Source organism: Canis lupus, chromosome 11 (genome assembly GCF_003254725.2).
Source record: "Canis lupus dingo isolate Sandy chromosome 11, ASM325472v2, whole genome shotgun sequence".
In the NCBI taxonomy this organism is placed as follows: Eukaryota; Metazoa; Chordata; class Mammalia; order Carnivora; family Canidae; genus Canis; species Canis lupus.
The window spans coordinates 63,414,084-63,434,812 of record NC_064253.1 but is presented as its reverse complement, the minus strand read 5'-3'; the positions used below and the strand labels follow the sequence as shown (position 1 = coordinate 63,434,812).

At 41.5% G+C, this 20,729-nt stretch overlaps 1 long non-coding RNA gene across 4 annotated transcripts in view; it reads left to right on the top strand.

Annotated features, from left to right (window-relative positions):
* The first annotated feature begins 2,541 nt into the window (after nt 1-2,541).
* LOC112650158 (uncharacterized) overlaps nt 2,542-20,729 on the top strand; it is a 97,852-nt gene continuing 79,664 nt past the window's right edge. For 2 of the 4 annotated variants that reach the window (XR_007414128.1, XR_007414129.1), the window contains exon 1: nt 2,542-3,502. This is a non-coding gene — a long non-coding RNA (uncharacterized LOC112650158). The remainder of the gene's footprint in view (nt 3,503-20,729) is intronic. The other 2 variants (XR_007414127.1, XR_003130004.3) reach the window with 2 other exon arrangements.

Genomic DNA, 20,729 nt, shown 5'->3' with positions numbered 1-20,729 from the left:
TGGTACAAATACATAGCCTGAGGGAATCAGAACTTTTCCAGCTGCCAGGAACATCCCAAACAGAGCTTTGAGTATTCAACAAATTTTGGGGACACTCAAAACGAGCTTGTAAATGTGAAACTCGGAGTTTGGGTCTCGCTCCTGCCAGTCTCTAGCTGAGTGATGTTGGGTGAAGAACTACCTGAGTTTAGATGTTCCATCTGTAAAAGATAGAGATGCTGCTGGTTGAACGTGAGCCCTTAATTGAGGTTAGTGCTAACAACCTGTCTCAGGGAAGATTAGGACTCAGCATGTGAGAGAAACTCAAGTCGAGAACAACCTTAACACTTAAGGTTTTATCCTTTTGAGTGAGAGGCAATGATGATGTGACGAAATCACCAGGGAGTCCTTCTTCTTCCTCTTTTCTGACCCATCATCTCTAGGGTGTGACCCTCATTCCCACTAGCCAAGATAGCTGGCAGGAGTCTAGCTGTTTTATCCACGTTCCAGGCAAGAGGAGGGGGGCTGGCACATTTCTGGAACCCGCTTCTCTCAAGTGTGGTTTGGACCTACTGACTCACTTCTAATGAATAAATATATATAGCAAAAGTGATGTGGTGTCATTCCTGAGATTAGGTTACAAAAAGACTATATCCACTTTTCTCTCCCTTCTCTCCTCTTCCCTTTCCATTTTTTAAAGAAAAGATTTTATTTATTCATGAGAGACACAGAGAGAGAGACAGGCAGAGACATAGGCAGAGGGAGAAGCATTCCCCTGGATATGGGACTCGATCCTAGGACCCTGGAATCATGACCTGAGCCAAAGGCAGACGCTCAACCCCTGAGCCACTCAGGTGCCCATCCCCTTTCTGTTTTTAACCCTCTTTCTCTCCCTCACCCCTCCCCAGCTTCCCCAGTGTTGGGGGACGTGAGCTGCAGTGTTATAAGGCAGCCCAGTGGAGAGGCCCGGTGGGCAAGGAACTGAAGCTTGCCACTAGCCATGGGTGAGTTTGAAAGCAGATTCTCCAGCTCCAGTTAGACCTTGAGACAACCGTAGCCCTCGCTGACCGCTTAGCGGCAACCTCACCAGCAACCTTGAACTAGTGATGTCTTGCTAAGCTGTACTCAAGATTCCTGACCCATAGGAAATTTGAGATATGAGATGCTTGTTGTTTTTAGCCACTAAATTTTGGGGTGATTTGTCATGTAGCAATAGGAAACGAATTCACTCTGCAACTGCTTTAGAGACATTCAACGGACTTTGGGTAATACAGAGACCACCAGAGACAGCGTAAAAGGAAACTGGACTTGGGGCTTCTAGTTCTCCCAGGTGGCACCTTAAGCAAGCCTTTGGGCTGAAGCTTTGCTCAATTTCCTATCATTTGGGTATTTTACTAAAGTTTGTTCAGTGGAAAAGAATAAAACCACCACGAACACTCTATGCTTAAGAGCAGAACTGAGAGCACCCATTCTCGGAGCCTGCTCTTGGCATGCCTCGGTTTGACCCTGTGCTCTGGGGCATGGGGCATAGATCTGGCCCAGACGCGGCAGGTGGATGGCACCAGTGACAACCCTCACTGGTTCCAGGGTTGTCAGAAGCAGGCCCTCTGGATCCAGGGTCTCCAGGGCTAGAGTCAGCCTTCCTCAAAGACCAGCACACACAGCGCCTCCATGCCAATAGCACAAGGGCCTCCTTCCCTGGATGTTGTAGCTGTGCCAGGGAGCTCATGTGGAGACTGGAGGGGGCTGGCCTTTGTGAGGGCACAGGGCACCACAGGTGATGATGCTACCTCTGAGGCCCAGTTGGAGAAGCCATTAAGAAGATGATAAATAAGCCACCTGGTTCTTTTCACAGGGCTGATCCAAGCACAGAAGAATGGCCTCCTGAAAACAAAGTGTTCTTGATTTTTCACCAAGTATAATTTGAATGAGAAGAGTAGATCACAAAACAGCATGAAGGGTGTGATCCCATTTATTAATAATTATATGCACACACATGTAAACACAAACAGATTTCTTATTAGCATTAAGATGCTAATAATCTCTGGGATAATGGAATGGGTAATGTTTAGTTTTTCATTTTTTTTTCTATTTTAGTCTTCTACCTTAATATATTTTTTTGAATTAGAAAATAACAATCTTTTCATTTTTATAAAAACACCCCTTCTCTTTCATTTGTCTAGTACTTCATGGCTAAGGAAATTGTTTTCAATTCATAGATTTACCTGAGGCTCAGAGAGGAGAAGTGATTGGTTTATTCATGGAGACAATTCTCCACAGTACCTTTTCTCTCTGTCTCCCTGCCCACCCACCAGGGGTCACCCATCTAGAATTTTATTTGACATCATCGAGCTTCTATAACTTGGATTAGTCATTTTCCCTTTCAGTTTTCTCATCTGTAAGATGAGGTTAGTCATAGCATCTACCTCATAGGGTCATTGTGAGAGTAGATGTGCTAATATGTATGAAACAGCACAGACCTGTGACCCCTAGCATCAATACTTGTTAGCATTGGTTATTCTTGCATGACTTTGGAAAAGGCATCTCCCCTCTCTGGGTCTGTTTCTTCAAATTTAAAATGCATGGATTAGACTTGATGGCTATTGAAAATTCTGCATTTCAGTTTTCTGGTTCCAAAATTTCGTTGCTAACGTATGAAACAAAGTTGATTTTCAGAAGCCGGATTGCAAGAAGCGATTGTTGCCTGCTCATTACTCGGTTGGATTAGCTCAAAAACGATTGGAACGTATGAGCACCTAAAAAGAATCTCGGGGAAGGGTGTTCTGGGCAGAGGAAGAGCACGCACCCTGGCAAGGGCTAGGCAACCTGGAGGGCGTGATAGAAGCCTGGTGCCAGGGGTGTGGGCTGACAGCTCTTTCCAGAACCAGGTTCACAGCCACAGTCAAGGAAATGGTGTCCTGCTTCTCAATGAGCTCTCCACACCGGTTGCCGGACAGCTGAGGTGTTTTTAAAGGTGGTACATATTCTCTTAGTGCCAGTTTTACATATCTGCTTTTGCTCATTTGTGTGGGACTCAAGAACATGAGACAAGTGTTGAGTTTGTGCCGCATCGTAAATCAGAGGTCTAGATGTGGCTTTTCCATCTTCAACTAGTCCCCTGGGCCATCTGGGGGAATCCGCTGCCCTAATGGAGCTGATGGCAGGAGCAGGTATGGTGAGCCAGGAAGCTGCTGGGATAGAGATATTCTGGAAGGCCCTCTTAGAAGCTGATCAGAGAGATGTAGCTGCATAATTGGGATCTTGGGAGCGTCTGGATCATGGAGAAGTTGGACTGGTGGCCAAGCATTGACATGATCTAGGTGGGGAGCAGTATCCTGGCCTTCTAGCAATTAGCTGAAGGTGGCAACCCTGTTACCATGGTGTCATTATGCTCATCTGGTGTGAGGGGACCCAGGAATGACATGGTCTGCAAGTGAAAAGAGTCACTTTTACTTAGCTTTTTGAGGATGGGAATGGAGTTAGAAAACAAACAAGAAAACCCAAAACAGGATGGAGGATGCTGGTGAGTGAAGGTTGTCGCCCCCTCTTCCATCCATTTTTCTTTCCTATTTTTCACTGATGAAACACTGATACACTGCTTCCTGTTTGGACAGTGCTGGAATAACACTACCACCCAGCTTTCACCAGCTTGGATGTGTCCTCCACTCATCCAAGCCATCAGGGCACTTGGTAACATAGTGACCTGTTCATTTGTTCCCCTTTCATGGTTCCCCACTGGCTAAAGTGCAAATGCCCCAGCATGGTGTGCAAGGCTCTTCATGATCTCCTGTTAACCCTCCCTTCCACCCTCTTCTTGAAGCAATCCCATTCCCTCCATCTGGAACCATAGACTGTTAGAACTGGAATGGGTTTGGAGATCATCTAGTTCTTTTTCTTGCTTAAAAAACACGAAGGGTTTTTCGTAACAAAATCTTATTTGGATCATCAAAAGGGAAGAGATTGTGTAGCTGATGGAGTGATGGTGATAGTGGGGGGATTCAGAGGCTCACCCTTATTTGGACTCCTTACTATCTTTTCCCTCAAACCTGCAGTGGCCTCTGAATGTATAAAGGGACTGCAGCGCTTGAAAGTGATTGAAAATCATTGATCTCATTCAATTCTCCCCAGTTACATAGAGTTTGGGTTACTTTCCCAGGGTTTCTGAACTGGTGTATTGCAGAGTCAGTTCTCCAAGACCCAGGGTAGTGGCCCTGCCTATGTGTCTTCCCATTCCCACCCCACACTGTTCTGCTCTGATTTAGATTGTAAGCTCCATTGAAATGTTATTCAATTGCATCTGCAGGCAAAGTTCTTTCCACAAGGTGCAAATAAAAAGAAGGTCTAAGTAACCTTGACTGTATATTCCTTTCCCAAGTGTTTTGTCTTTAGAAAGGTAGGTCATGAGGATGTGAGTAGCCCATCTTGCTTTGCAATATTTTCCAGACCCACACAGAATCACAATAAGGACCTTCCTTTTTCTTCCTTTTTTTTTTTTTTAAAGTTTATTGAAGAGGCCCTCTTGCTCTTCAGAAATCTTTCCTTCCAAATAGATTTCTTGGCATGGAATCAGATTACCTTGAAAATTCCACCTTTGCTGATTTATTTAGCTTTCACATCATTCTGAGGAATCCTATTCCAGCATTTAGGAATTAGAAAGCTGGGGAAGGTGCTTCTTTCCCCTCATCTCACATGATGTCTTTCTGCATCTCTGGCCTATCCAGGTTCTGGTAAAATTTGGTCAGAACAGACTTTATCTCTTCCATTCACTATGCTGGCTGGGAGGACTCAGATCCTGGGTAGTAAGAGCAAGTATTGCAATTCATGACCAGCTGATTATTTTTGATGTAATAAATAGGATAGGGGAGGCTGAAGTTGGCTGGGAGTAAATTTGATACTCAACCTGAAGCTCTGAAAATGGCTTTCCTGACTCAATGATGATGGTATTGGTAGTGGTAATGATGGTGAAAATAGCAACTGATGTTAATTTTGCATTGACTTTTTAAAAAAATTTTCCATTGACTTTGTACCAGGCCCCATGCTAAGTAGTTTACATGCATGCTTATTTATTTATTTATTTACTTATTAATTGCTATGAAAATCCCACAAGGCAGATTCATTTTATAGGTGTAAAGAAAAGAAGCTTGGAAAGGCTGGATCATTGCTTCTGGTTGTGCAGCCAGAACATAGTGCAGCCACCAAAGAGAGGCACCTGATTTCAGCTCTACGTATGATACCATTTCTATTTTAAAGTCAAGGGAATTGCACACATAGTGAAAGAAAGTGACAGCTGAAGGTTAAACTGTGTCCGAGCCCATTGAAGAATGTGATTTTCTTTTCTTTTCTTAAAAGATTTATTGGAGGGGAGGGACATGAGCAGGAGGGGTAGAAGGAGAGCGAGAATCTGAAGCAGACCCCATGCTGAGCACAGAGCCCAACTTGGGCCTCAATCTCATGACCCTGAGATCACAGTCTGAACCAAAACCAAGAGTCAGGTGCTTAATGGGCTATACCACGGAGGTGCCCCAAGAATGGTTTTTGAGAACCCTACTTCGCCTCCATTCCTTGGAAATGAACTCTGGAGACAGACTAAGATAGTAATATTGGTACAAGATAACCTTCACCCCTGGCCCGAGTTGACTGGTCCAGGCATAGACACCTGAACATGGGGTCGTCAATTCATTGCCTAATCAGCAACTGATCAGACTCTCCATGTGAATATGAAATGAGACGTGGGAACTAGAGTAAGTTGGTATTGGGCCTTTGGCCCAAATGATGAGTCAGAGTGGAAAAGAAAACTGAAGTTGGCTTCCCTGTGTGCTTATTTTTTCTTATCCAGATTGTTCTCTTGTTATGAGAGCTGGATGGGAGAAAGGGGAGAACAGGCCTTGAAACAGAGAAGAGAGATTGGTGAATTTGTACTCTATCCCTGGGTCGCTATGATTTTGCTGGCCCGTCTTGGAGAAAACTAGGAAACCCCGAGGTCAGGGAAGCTGTGCCTTGGCTTCCCAACCAGTGGGTGGCAGCAATGGGCCTAGAGTCCAGTACCTACTTCCCTGCCAGGGGAGAGGGACTCTCGGAAAGGGGAGGGAAGGTTGTGTTTCACATTTGCATCAGGCGTTTAGAAAGGAAAAATCTGCTTCAAAGAGATAAGCCTGGATTATATATTGCCCTGATCACATAAAAGAAACTTATTAAATCCACTCCAAATGCAAATATTTCATAGACATCATTACATTTCTGCCCTATTTACCCATAGGGGTAAGGACATGCATATTTGGGTTTATAAGCAAATGCATCTTGTTAGGACTTCAAGAAGGTATCCCTCTCTGAAAACTGGGGTGAAAAGGAAAAAAAGGACATCGGGATAAAACAATGACTTCAAGCTGAGCTGAGATTCCCTCTGCTGGTTTATTTATTTATTTTTGATTTTTTTTGATTTTTTTTTTTTTTTTTTTTGGTGTGAGCTGTGCGTTTGCCCTGAGAAATGTACTTTGTCCAGTTAGAAGTTAATTTTCCCGTCATTGATGATGTTGGATACTAGCAACTCTGTTTATAATGCACTGTGGGATTACTCTCTGTGTAACACAATCACTATTAAACAAGGGCTTCAGGAAAGCCTGAATCCTTGTTTTGATTGTGGTTACTATGACGACGAGTGGCCCATTGGTCCTGAGTCTCTGGTGTGACGCTCACAGTGTTTCCTTGTTCTTCTGTTACATCGTTACATTCAAGTAGCAAGTTACGTTTCCAGTAACTCACGTCAGAGTTTTAACGTGCCCAGGCATAAGCCAGGAGAGGCTGGCAGGGAGAGGAGAGCCTGCTCATGGAAAGGGAAAGGGGTGAGGTTGGATGGCTGCTGTCATCAGGCTGAAGAAACCCTGTGAGGCCCGGTAGACCCTGTCCCTGCCCTGCCTCTGCGTCGTTACCTTGTCCCAGGCCAGACTCATTGACTTTCCTTCTTTCAGCTGGCCTCCATCCAGGCCTTAGATTCCTTTGGACCTGAGTCAACAGCTCCAGCCCCTTGGAGATCTCTCTTTGTGTCTTAGACTCTGGTTCCAATGAGCTGTCTGGTCCTATAAGCCTCTTGCAAGGTCTAGGGCCTTGGTCTGGCCTGGGACCCGGCTGCCTCCTGGTGACAGGGACGTGATGACCTCCCATTGCCACTTCTACCATAAGGGCTTGTCAGTGCCCCCTGCCCCTTGTTGTACTCCACCCCTTACTGGTATACCATATGTACGACCATCTGGGAGTGCCACCATTTGCCAAGCATTACTCCTTTGGATCCTATGCGTATGCCTTAACTACCTAGCCCACTATCATATGGGCTTTCTCCTCCAGAATTTTCCCTGGTCTTTATATGTTTGGCTGGAACTCAGCTCTGGCTTTTCTCTGTCACTGGTCTTTTAGCCAGCTTTACGTACAACTTGTTCGTCTTTTCTGAAATATGACAGCAAGCCAGAGGGACAGCTAGCTGTGCAGGCACTTTTTGGCCTAGAGGTAGCTGTGAAAATTTATTTTGTTTCATGGGCTCTTTCTGTTGGATTTTAAAGAATGTACAGATAATGCAGACCCAGCCACGGCTGAGAGCCAGAGAAAGGCAAATCCCTGCTTTCTCTTCTGTCTTAGGGTCCTTTGATCCTTTCTCTGATTTTGGAGAATCCAGCCTTTGCTCAGAAAGCATTACCGCTTTCTCCTGGTTTTCAGAATAAGGTTCAATGCCTCCCCAGGTCTGTCCTCGACTTGCCCCTGCAGCCTGTGGAAGCAGTTTGCAGGACGACTGCATGCATTTGGGTACTATCAGGCTTTATTGCCCTCTCACCTGCCCCTTTGAGGGTGCTCCGTCACCCTTCTCCCACGCCGCATGCCAACTTGGAAAAGGTCCTGTCGGTCGCTGATCACTTGCAGTATTGAAAGCCCAGTCCAAACCTAAATCTCAATCCACATTCAATTCAAAGCTGTCTTCCTTTACACAGTCACCAACTCAGGCTTGGCCTGTGCTTGGGGACCCACTTTGTGGCCTTCTGGCCACATGGCTTCCTGAAAGTTTCTAGAACTCACCAGCCACATTTCATTTCAGATCCTGTCCCCTCACCATCTCTGCCCAGAGTGATCCTCAGAGCAGGTCATGTGGGTGGCTGTGTCTCAGCATTCCGTGTCCCGCCTTAAAAGGACTGATCCTGAGTGTCCAGTCTGAACTGTACCCTTGCTCCAGCTTCTAGCGCATAATAATTCCTTGGGGCTTTTTTCACTATTTTAATTTGTTTGTTTTGGTTAGCTGAACTATGTCTGCTTTTTGCCATAGTAATATTAACTCCAAGAAGGCAGAAACTGTGTTTGTCTTCCTTAGAGTTTTCTATCCACAGCCGGACTCCCTGTTTGTCACACTGTAGGCATTCAAAAATATTTATTTAATCAGTATGGATTCTTATATGAAATAAATTCTTACAAAATGGCCAAATAATAGATTGAAAGGTAGGAAATTGCTGGCACTGATTTTGTGTGTGTGGGTGGGGGGGTGGGGGTGGGAAGGGCCTGGGAAATGGCAATTTCATATGGTTCATTCTAATATTTGAAGCATTCTTGTTAAATTTTCCTGGTAATTCAATTCTGACCAACATAATAAAATGAGGGAAAAACCCAGATATAATATTGGAAATACCAGCTGCAGAGGATAAAAATTATAAAAAATTACAGTTCTCTCCCTAATTAATGTCAACATTTTTGTCCATTCCAACCAAATTTTAATAGAATTTTTGGGGGAACCTGACAAAAACAAGTATAAAGATCATCTGAGAGAAAAAAAATCAGATCAGCCAAGAGTTTTCTTAAAAGGAAGAGATACTTGTGGGGAATTTCCATGCCTAATAACAAACTATCCTGCTGCAATAATTAAAATAGTGAAGTGGCCCATGAAAGGCTAATGTATGAATGAAATCAACTTTCCAACTAATAACTTAGTGTATACCACAGGTGACATTGAATTCCAGAGGAGAGAAGGGATGTGCTCTAAAAAGTATTTTGAGGTAACTAGCTACCATTTAGGAAAAAAATTAAATTCCTGTCTCACACTTAATGCCAAAATAAATTTCAAATGAATTAATTTAAATATTATGCTATTAAACCATAATATTTTAGAAGAAAATATGTTATTCAACCTTAGGGAAAAAAGGGCTTTCTAAGCAAATAAACTAAATATGCAACTCTGAAGGAAACGATTGATACATTTTGTAATATATGAACAAAAGTATAAACTTCTGTATATCAAAAATGTCATAGAGTTGAAAAGGAGCTATCAAAGAGGGGGAAATGTTTTCAATATGCGTGATAGAAAAAATAGTCAAAATTCTTAATATATAAAGGACTTTTGCAAATCAAAAGGACTTTTAAATATCACAATTGAAATGGGCACAGGCCATACATAGGTAAGCAATGAACTGAGAAATATAGAGGATGAGCCTGTACAGAAATGTCAAGTTAGCCAGTAAAAGAGTTGCCTCCCTTCAGTTATTCTTGTTGTGTGAAATAATGCACATTTATTTATTTATTTTTTAAATAAATTTATTTTTTATTGGTGTTCAATTAATGCACATTTAAGTTATTTTGAGTGGAGGGTTTTTTTTTGTTGTTTGTTTGTTTCTTTGTTATTTGCAACCCAAAGTTATTTGGAGTCTTTCCTGATCCATAATTTGGTGCCAGGAGTAGACTGTTACTACAGGTAACTGACCTAAAATGTGGAAGTGGCTAAATAGTGGAGGAAGTGTCCTGGGCTAAGATGGGCTACTGATTTCAGGTTGAGAAGGTGGTGACTCTTGTTCTATCACCGTGAACCTTTTTCTTAACCTCTTACTATGATACCTTAGGATCTTAACTGTAGGTCTGCAGAGACATAGAACTGGGAGGGTGCTGGGGAACGGTAGGAACAACTCAGGATGTTAAACTGGGTGGACTAATTCTGTGTTCAGCTGGGTTCTACTAGAAAGGAACAGGCTTAGCTGAAGGTAACCCCTCTGAATGCAGAAAAGGAAGAAAATATAGCTTTGCCAGGAGAAGTTCTTTCTGCCTGTGGCCTTCGATACTGTCCCATCATTTGGAGTTTTCGCAGTTAAAAAAGCTGAATGTTGTACTCCAAGGGTGAAATAGTCGAGGCAGGGAGGTGAGAGAATTAGGAGACAATTGATAAGATTTGTTCCTCTCTCCACTGAAGCCTTCTTTCTTTCCCAACAAATTTTCCTTCTTAAAAAAAAAAAAAAAAAAAAAAAAAAAAAGGTTTGATTTGGAGTTTCTTTTCACTTGGAGTTGAAAACACCTAAAGTGATTTTTTTAAAAAAGCAAAATATTGAAAACAAGATGTCCAACAATGGGGGATTGGTTAAACTATGGAACCTTCCCACAATGGGATATCATTGCAATGCTCATGATCCTTGAAGTGAAAAAAATAGGTAGCAAAGTTGTTACTAGAACAGGAGTGGGGATTGGGGAGAGGGATCTTTTGTCAGAATTAATGTCATGATGACTGCTGTTTCATGAATGGTTGCTAAATATCAGTTACGGGGGCAGCCCTGGTGGCTCAGTAGTTTAGCGCCGCCTTCGGCCCAGGGCCTGGTCCTGGAGACCCAGGATCTAGTCCCGTGTCGGGCTCCCTGCATGGAGCCTGCTTCTCCCTCTGCCTGTGCCTCTGCCTCTCTCTCTGTGTCTCTTGTGAATAAATAAATAAAAAAAAAATCTTAAAAAAAAATACCAGTTATGGTGCTTAGGGACCTATTTGTATTATTTCATTCCATCTGCCCGACTGCACTCTGAGGAAGACCATGCTCTTACTCCTTTCACAGATGGGGAAACTGAAACTGAAATGTCATAACTTGCTCAAGTAAGTGTTAGAACAAACAAGTCAAGCTCAGGTCTCCGCTTCATTCCAAAGTAGGTACTTCAAACTGGGCTATTTTTTGTGTTCTCTGTCTTGCCATGGTATCCAGCCAGTTTCCAAATTCTGTCAATTCTTCTCTGTAAAGTTTATCATTTCCATCTTTTCCTCTTATGTCCAATGATGCCTGCCCCATTCAGGACCTTTTTATTTTTGGCTTGGACAATTGCGGTAGTCATTGAACTTCTCTCCTTCCATTTTCCCTTGCTCACATCATAAATTCATTTGTATCTGCCATTTCCAGATTAATCTTCCAAGCATTTCACTCTGCTTATTTTTTTTAACAGTTTTGTTTTTAAAAGATTTTATTTGTTCATGAGAGACAGAGAGAGAGAGAGGCAGAGACACAGGCAGAGAGAGAAGCAGGCTCCACGCAGGGAGCCGGATGTGGGTCTCGATCCCAGGACTCCAGGATCACGCACTGGGTGTGAAGGCAGACGCTCAACCTCTGAGCCACCCAGATGTCCCTTTCACTCTGCGTATGATTAGAATATTCCTCTCTCCACTAACTGTTCAAAAAATCTCTGGGGACTTCTGAGTGTTCACCAAAGTATAAACTCACTGGCATTCTGAGTTCTTTACAATCCCAACCTGCCTTTTCAACTCTTTCATTATTCCTCTCAATAGGGATCACCAAGCTAAGTCCTGGGACTGTTTTTGCAAATAAAGTTTTATTGGAACAGAGGCATTCCCATTCATTTACATGTTATCCCTGGCAGCTTTGGTGCAGCAGAGCTGCATAGTTAGGATAAAGACTACAGCCCACAAAATTGAAAATATTTACTGTATGGCTTTTTATGAGATAAGTTTGCCAACCCCTCTAACCAAATGGTTCTACTTTTTGTCCCTGTCTCAAATAATTTTTGGAACAAGATAGGGTATGTTAAAAGATGTTCATTGTTTCCTGAATATCACCTGAACTTTCTCACCTTCCATGTCTATTTAAAACTTTTTAAAACTTTTCAATTGAAGTATAATTAACATACAGTGTTATATTAGTTTCAAGTATACAGTCTGATTCAACAATTCTATACATTCTCCAGTGCTTGTCACGTTGAGTGTACTGTTAATGCTCTTTATCTGTTTCCTCATTCCCCCCCCCACCCCGGCAAACACCAATTTGTTCTCAGTATTTAAGAGTCTGTTGTTTTTTTTGTCTCTTTTTTCTTTGTTTTGTTTCTCAAATTCCACATGTGAGTGAAAACTGGACGGCTACGTGCAAAAGAATGAGAACGCACCACTTTCTTACACCATACACAAAAATAAACTCAAAATGGAATAAGGACCTAAATGTGAGACCTAAAGGCTTGTCTTTAAGAAAAATGCTGCCTCATTCAATGAGTGAATGATTAAACAAATTCATGGCACATCTATCATCTGTACTTTGGAATACTAAACAATAAAAAGGAACAAATGAACACTTCAATGGTTAAAGTTATGGCTGTATGCTCATATATGAAAACTTTTTTGATTAATGTGGAGATATCCATCTTTGAACTTTTCCTCTGAATTACCCTCCCCTGCCCACACACCTAAAAAAATTGTTTTGTACCATTCACATGTTTGTTTTATTTTTTTCTGATCAAGTTTTTGATTCTTTAGGGCTTTTTAGGGCATAGACACTTGTAGATCATTTTTCCACGGTATTCCCACAGCAAATCAGTGAGGGTAGGTAGCCATGAGTTCAGAGTTGCCATTTTTTTGAGGGAAGAAGCCTAGTTGTCCTGAGGTTCTGTGATTTGCCAGTTGTCATGAGGTTGGTTTTCAGAATCCAAATGTGGTGCAGGTCCCCTTTACCATCTCCCTGAGAAGAGCAGCCAGGCAGTGTGCACATTTATATTGCTAGTATAGTTATGGCATTGGGAAGCAGTCAGTGAAACATGGATCTGTAGTTCTCCAAGTGTGGTCCCTGGACCAGCAGCACCATCATCCCCTGGGAACTGTTAGAAATGCACATTATCAGGTCCACCCAAGACCCACTGAATTAGTCACTTTAGGGTGGGGTTTGAGAACCCATATTTTTAACAAGCCCCCCAGGTGATTTTGATGCTCACTCAAGCTCGAGGAGCACTGGTCTTGGTAATTATGAGACCTACATCCTGCTGCTCTTCTCTCAGCCTGATGGTATTGAATGGTGGAAAGGCAGGGACACACCTGACTCCCTTTTCTGTCTTTTTTTAAAATTTAAACATTTTTAAAAAGGATATATTTATTTTATATTTATTTTTTTAGAGACAAAGAGAGAGTGATCAGGGGAAAGGACAGAGGGAGAGAGAATGAGGATCTCACGCAGTCTCCCTGCTAAGCTTGAAGCTGATGCAGGGCTTGATCTCACAACCACGACATCATGACCTGAGCCAAAACCAAGAGTCAGACACTCAACTCCCTGAGCCAAGTGTCCCCTGACTCCTTTTTCAATGGTAATCTCTAATGCAGTGAACTGAGCAAGAATAGAGTGGAGGTCAGTCCACCAAAATGTTGCAACTGCATATGCAGTACCTCAAATGAAGTTAATGAAGCCTGTGTTTTTCAACATAGGTTCAGACTAGAAATGACTTCTTATGTTACCTTGGTTCCCCCCCCCCCCCCCATTAAATAACCTTTACCTTCCCAGAAGAGAATGAAGGAGTTAGGATGGAACTCATAGTATGCTTTTCTCACAGATGAAATGAATGAATGAATGAATGAATGAATGAATTTATCCATTTAAACATCATCTACATAGAGTCTAGTACTGAGCAGGGACTGCAGCCATCTTTATTAATAGAAGACACAAACAGGTAGATATAGACTTATAATATAGACAGTAACAGTATTAAGCACAGGATATGAAGTTATATGGAGAAAGAAATAGTGCCCTGTGGTTGTGTGTGTCTGTACAGGTGTGCATGTACATGCATGTGTATGTGTGTGTGTGCACACATGCCTGTGCACGCATGTGTACATGTGTGTATGTGCCTATGTCTTGTGTAAGGCAGGATGGGTTTCCACACTTCACAAAGTAACGTTCTTGAGTTGAAATTTTTTTTAAGATTTTATTTATTTATTCATGAGAGACAGAGAGAGAGAGAGAGAGAGAGAGAGAGAGAGAGAGAGAGAGGTAGAGACATAGAGGGAGAAGCAGGGATCCTAAAGTGGGACTCAATACCGGGACTCCGGGGTCACACCCTGAGCCGAAGGCAGATGCTCAACCAATGAGCCACCCAGGTGTCCTCTTGAATTGAATTTTAAGATTACTTAGTTCAGCAGGTAGACAAGGGAGATAAGAACATTCCAGGCATGTGTAACAGAACATGTAGATGTAAGGAGGCGTGAAATAGCATGGTATCCGTAGGGAACAACGAGTGGTTTGGAGTTAGTAGAGTCTAGAGTGTTTGGGTACAGCTGACAGGCCAGAGGAGGGCTGTGAATGTGCTGCTAAGGAGTCTGCTTTTGACCTATTGATTACTGCTTCCCAAAGGGTATCTATCACAGAACATTGTGTCCAGAGTATTGTGTTAGCTGTTCCTTGGAGGGGGGGGGGGGAAGGCTTCTCTGGTCAGGCAAGTGTGAAAAGTTTAACAAAATTAAATGGATTTTTTTTTTTAAATGTGAGAACTCTGAGAGCCTTTAACATGTATATTGAGAATATCCAGGATGGAGTTTCAGAGGGCATGGGAGGCTGTCTGATGAGCCCCCTCAATATCTCAAGTTCCTTAAGAAAGGACTTTAAACAATGCCACTGTGCACCACGGGGGAGGGCTATTTTGTCCTATCCGTCTTAAGATAAAATCCAAGTCCTTAGCATGGCCTCTTCCAAGGCCCTGCAAAATCCAGTCCTGCTTACATTTCTGATCTTGCCTCCTACTATCATTTTTGGGAACATGGCCCACATGTATTCATTTGCATATTGTCTATATGCAACTCCCTGCTCTATAGCAACTACTCTGCAAGTAGTTGCTATAGAGCCTAAAATATTTACATTTTGTTCTTCACAGAAAAAAGACTTGCTGATCCTAGCATTATAATATTTTCACAGTGTCTTCTGTATGCCCCTCTAGATTTGGAGCTCCTAGTTGCTAACGTTTTGATCTTGTTATTTTTGACATACTCGTCTCCGTGTCAGCAGCACCAAGCGTAGGTCTTAGCCTATAGGAGGCATCCAGTGAATGCGTAATGAAACAAGTGAAACTGTCATAATTATCATAATGCATAACCATAACAAAAGCTTAGTATTTATCCAGGCATTGTGGTGTCACGTATACCACCTAATTTAGTCTTCATTCCAACTCTCTGAGATGGACAAACGATATCCCCCTTTTACATATGAGGAAGCAGAGTCTCAGAGAAGCTACGTGATATTTCCAAAGTGCCACAGCCACGTTAGAATTAGGGGATGGCCTCCTGCTGCCATATCTTGTGTTGGTTCCCTTGCCCTCGGGTGTCTCACGCTGTGACCCTTGCTATCAGATCCCTAGTAGCGGTTTCACTATGACTCATTTGTCAGTCTCATGGTTCTTTCTGTTAGAGCCTCTTCCTGTGGTGCCCCTTCCCCCTGTCCCCGCCGCCTTCCTCTCTTTCTCCTTATCCTCCTACCTCCCCCTCCTTCTCTTGCTTCTGCCCTCTGTGTAATTTGTGGCTTGATCACTGGGTACGTATTTCCTGGGAAGTCCACTCACAACCCAATATGTGGTCATCTGTATTTTGGCTTGTTTTTTCTCATAATCAGAAGCAGTCAGAGGTCCAGGAGAAGAGATTGACCTCCAAGCCATGCCCCACTAGGAGGGATAGTGTCTTATTCTGTTATGCTATCACAGAACCACCAGAGACTGGGTAGCTTATAACCAATAGAAATTTTATTTCTCATGGTTCTGGGGGCTGGAAGTCAACATCAAGGCACCAACAGATTCAGTGTCTGGTGAGAGCCTGCTTCCTGATTGTTAGGTGGCCATCTTCTTGTAGTGTCCTCCTGTGGCAAAAGGGGCAAGGATGTTCTCTGTAGGGCACTAATCCCGTTCCTGGGGGCTCCACCCTCATGATCTAATCACCTCCCAAAGTCCTCATCTCCAAGTACCAACACACTGGGTGCTGGGATTTAACATATGAATTTTGGGGGCACACAGACATTCGGTCTATGGAGATTGACTCTCTGCCAACAGACAGGACTTTGTACTGCATGCAGGATGCTGGGGGTCTGCTGCTCTGCTCACAGCGTAGTGCTCGTGGCCTGCAGAGAAATGCAATCTAGCTTTTCCTCTAAGACTCTTGTGGGCTGGCCTAAGGGTACTGTTTGTAGGAAAAATATTATGCTGAGCACCCCCGAGAGAAGATGAAGTCATTGCTTGCCTGAGAGTGATTTATTCGTTCATTAATAACATATTTGCTATCTTTTCCAATGATAAATTAGGTCCTTATGGCAAATACTTTTGTTCCTAACCTGGCTCAGAGGCGAGGCCTGTGCATCAGTAACAGGCTGTCAGTTTTCCTGGTGTTCATGTTTGGTCAACTGACAAATCCTCAAACTCATCACTAGCTGAATGATGTTTGAACTTGATTCTTGAGCTAATTGTCATATGATATGAGGCAAACATCTAGAAGGGGTTGCTTTATAACTAGCAATTTGGCCTTTGAAGGAGGTACAATATGCAAAAGAAATTATGTGAGAAAAAAAATCTAGCACCTTCTCTATCGAAGTTACTATAAAGGTCCAGATAGAAGTCTTGTAAAATGAAATCTGAGGTCATAAACATGCTTTGCACATCTGGAACCTTGCCTGTGGCGGATATTCTAAAATTGGAGATGCTATATTAAAAGTAAGGAAAAGAGCATTTATTGAATACCTACTAAGTGTTAGGCTTTTTCACACCTCACCTCATTACAGCAGCCTTGTGAGCAGAGGCCATTAGTATCATCAGTTTACATAGTTAAATAACTTGCACAAAGTGAAGATTTGAATTTAATCATTTTCTGAGTTCATCTTGCTGCCACTCCAAGCCAAGTATATGAAAGGAGCACCAAAGAGTTTCACCTGGGGAAGAGGTGGGATTGTGGTTCCTCAACATCCATCCATGAGTGAAACTGTTTGTCATGTATGAGTGGACTGACGTAGGGCTCTAAGCTGACGATGTGAGTGGGGTTTTAGGATAGTTGCTCTATACGCAGTGGATGCTTTTAAAGTGAATGTTGACCAGCTGGCTATTTACCACTCAGTTACTGATTTGTGTTGTGACCCTCAATTCTCTTCTGATACCCTTTCTCGCTTCTGTGCTGGAAGATGGAGAACCAGGATTTTATTATTATTATTTATTATTATTTTAAAAATTTTGCCATTTAGCTGAGAAGCAACCTTCTTTCAAATGACTTGTCTATGGGCAGCCCGGGTAGCTCAGCAGTTTAGCACTGCCTTCTCCCTGCATGGAGCCTGCTTCTCCCTCTGCCTGTGTGTCTGCCTCTCTCTCTCTCTGTGTGTGTCTCTCATGAATAATAATAAAAAAAACCACAAATGATTTTTCTAATTTGTACTGTTATTAGAAATCAATAAGTGGTTTCCTCCTTCTTGGGTAGACTTTCATATTTCTGCCTACATTCCCTGTCAAGTTCCTCCTTAGGATACCCTTGAGCTCAACAAGTTCCTATCAGTTGAACACAGGTGTTTCATAGACCTGGTGTTCATGAGTGCTGCTCACCACATCTTTGTGGTTCTCCAAATTCCTGACCCTGTGGTCAGGTGGGGCACATGGCCACTTCTGGCCAATGGGTTGGGGTGGGGAGTGATGTGTGTCACTTCTTGAAGCATTTGATTGTTGATACTTTTACTTCCTTCTGAAGCATTGACTGCCAGTGTTCTAGAAGATGCTGGCTTCTTGCTGAACTGGTTCCCTGAGTGATTTTGTTGAGCAGAGAGATTTTCTGACATCCTGTGATCAAGTTATACATCAGCCAGAGAGAAAAATCTATTAAGACACTGAGATCCTGGGTGTTTGTTATCATATTATAATCTAGACTATCCTACAAAATAGGAATGGTTTACTAAATGGATAAATCCATTCCCAGTTTCTATTCTCACCATTGTAAATCCCAATAAACCCTACGACATTGTAAATCCTCAGTAAGTCTTTTTGGTTCTTATTCACTTGTGTAATTATACTATCTTTGGCCTGCTAACTTGTAGGGCCTTATTTTGTCCACCTCTCACTTTTTTTTTTTAAAGCAGATTCATCTGCTCCTGTGATTCCAACTATTCCCTATATTTATAGCAAAACAGCATGATGTGAAAGAATAATGGATTTGAGGATGGATAGGCCTGAGTTCCTGTCTTGATTCTATCACTTCTCAGAGGTCTGGGCAAACTGCTGCAACTAGTCAGTTCTCTCATCTGTACAGTTGGAGTGATGGATGACTGTCATTCCTGTTTCACCAGATGACAGGGTAGCTTTTGTGAAAGGCAAAGAATTACTCAAATGGGAGGAAGTGTTGTAGGGATCCCTGGACCTCTATCCCAGCAAAGCTTCTGCCCTGAGCTTGCTCGCCTTCAGGATCCACCTTGTACGGCTGTCCTCATTCAGATGGCCTGCCTCTACATCTGTGCCAGTGGCTTTGCTGTGGCTGCATTTGTATCACCAGCCTTTTGTCCTTAGGGCCCGCCCCACCCTCTCTCCCCATGGGTGACCACGTCTTTATTTCTCCATCACTTTTTCCTGGTGATTCACCTGAGATTCTTACTGAATCTCACCTGTTCCAACCTGGTAACTATCTCCAGGCTGTGACTGAAAGATCTTATACTGCAGTTTTGACAGCCAAATTCAGCGGCACATCACCTTTCTTTTCAACTTCTCAATCCTTTGACCTAACTCACTCTCAGCAGTGAAAACAAATTTCCCTAAGCCTCACTTAGCTTGCGTCATTTCAATCCTCAAAATTAAACACTGGTTCCCAGTTGCCTCTTTAAAATACGCACATGCGTGCGCATGTAATTTTTGTACTTATTACAAAAGCAACTCATGCTTGATGTGCCCTAATAGCAAAATACAGAAAAGCAAATGGGAAAAAAAAAAAACAGCAACCCAAAACCAGATTACCTATTATCCAATCACTCTAAGATAATTGCTGTAAGCATTTCCATTTTTTCTGTGCTTCTGTATTTTATAAAAATGCTGTCAAACAATGTATACTGTTTTATATCTAGCTTTTTTCATTAGCAATATATTCTAAACATTTTTCAGGACATTAAATAGACTGATTTAATGAATCTATGGCTTCACCAATAAAAAATAAATTTATTATTAAAAAAATGAATCTATGGCTTCATTACAGTCCATTGAGTAGATTTACTGTAATTGACTTAATTGCCTTTTGTAAAGCAGTATTTTCTATTATAAATAACATTATAAAATATATTCCTGTGCATAATCATGTGCATGTGCCCATTTTATACTTTTTTTTTTTTTAGAAGGAAGTATTCTGTATAGGTATAATTGCTTGGTTGAAGGGTACACATATTTTAAGATTTCTGAGATATATTGCTGTTTGCCTTTCTAAAAGTGTGTACCCATTTGTGTTCTGAGCAGTATGGAAGAGTGTCACTATCCAAATACCTTCAGTGAGTTATAGTCTTTGCTAACTTAATGGGAAGCATAACCCAACTTGAACTTTTAATTTGAATGGTTTTGATTAATAATAGTAAAGTTGAACATTTGTTTATATATTTATCAATTGTATTTCTTCTTCTGGAAATCGACTCCATATAGTTTCCCCATGTTTATAATGTAGGGCTAATCTTTGTATCACTGAGTTATACAATCTCTTTAATGTATTAAAGATATTAATTCCTTACCTATCATAGATGTTTTTAAGTTTCATGGTGTATCATTTTTTTCCTCTATAGTATGAAAATTCTTTATTTTCAGATGGTTCAGTATATCTGTATTTCTCTTTAAGTTTTATGACTTTGCTGTTATATTTAAGAGGAATATATGTACATATATATATATATACACACACACATATTTTTCTATTTCTTTTATGATTTAGTTAAAAACGTTAACTCTGAAGTCCAACTGTAGTTTATTTTGGACTATGATATGAGTAAAAGTGTAGCTTAATTTACTTTTACATAGTTAATCCATTAGTTCAACCAAATATCCCATGAAACATAAATGCTGTCTTTGTCATTTAATAAATTTTTATATAGTTATACTTGGAATCATTTCGGAACTTTCTGTTCTGCTTCTTTGATCTTTCTCTTCTGGCACCTGTACAGCAATATTTTATTTATTGTAGGTTTATAGTATATTTTAAAATCCGGTAGAGCAAATTTAGCCACATTATTCTTCTTTTTTCAATATTTTCTTGATGATCTTCATGCATTTATTTTTGTAGCTGAATTAGAAATTACTTTCTCAAGTTCCAAGAATACCATTGTAATTTTGATTGAAAAAATCCCATTTACAATTGCACCCAAAAGCATAAGATACCTAGGAATAAACCTCACCAAAGATGTAAAGGATCTATACCCTCAAAACTATAGAACACTTCTGAAAGAAATTGAGGAAGACACAAAGAGATGGAAAAATATTCCATGCTCATGGATTGGCAGAATTAATATTGTGAAAATGTCAATGTTACCCAGGGCAATATACACGTTTAATGCAATCCCTATCAAAATACCATGGACTTTCTTCAGAGAGTTAGAACAAATTATTTTAAGATTTGTGTGGAATCAGAAAAGACCCCGAATAGCCAGGGGAATTTTAAAAAAGAAAACCATAGCTGGGGGCATCACAATGCCAGATTTCAGGTTGTACTACAAAATTAGTAAGTTTATAAATTAATGTGAAGGCTTACCACCTTT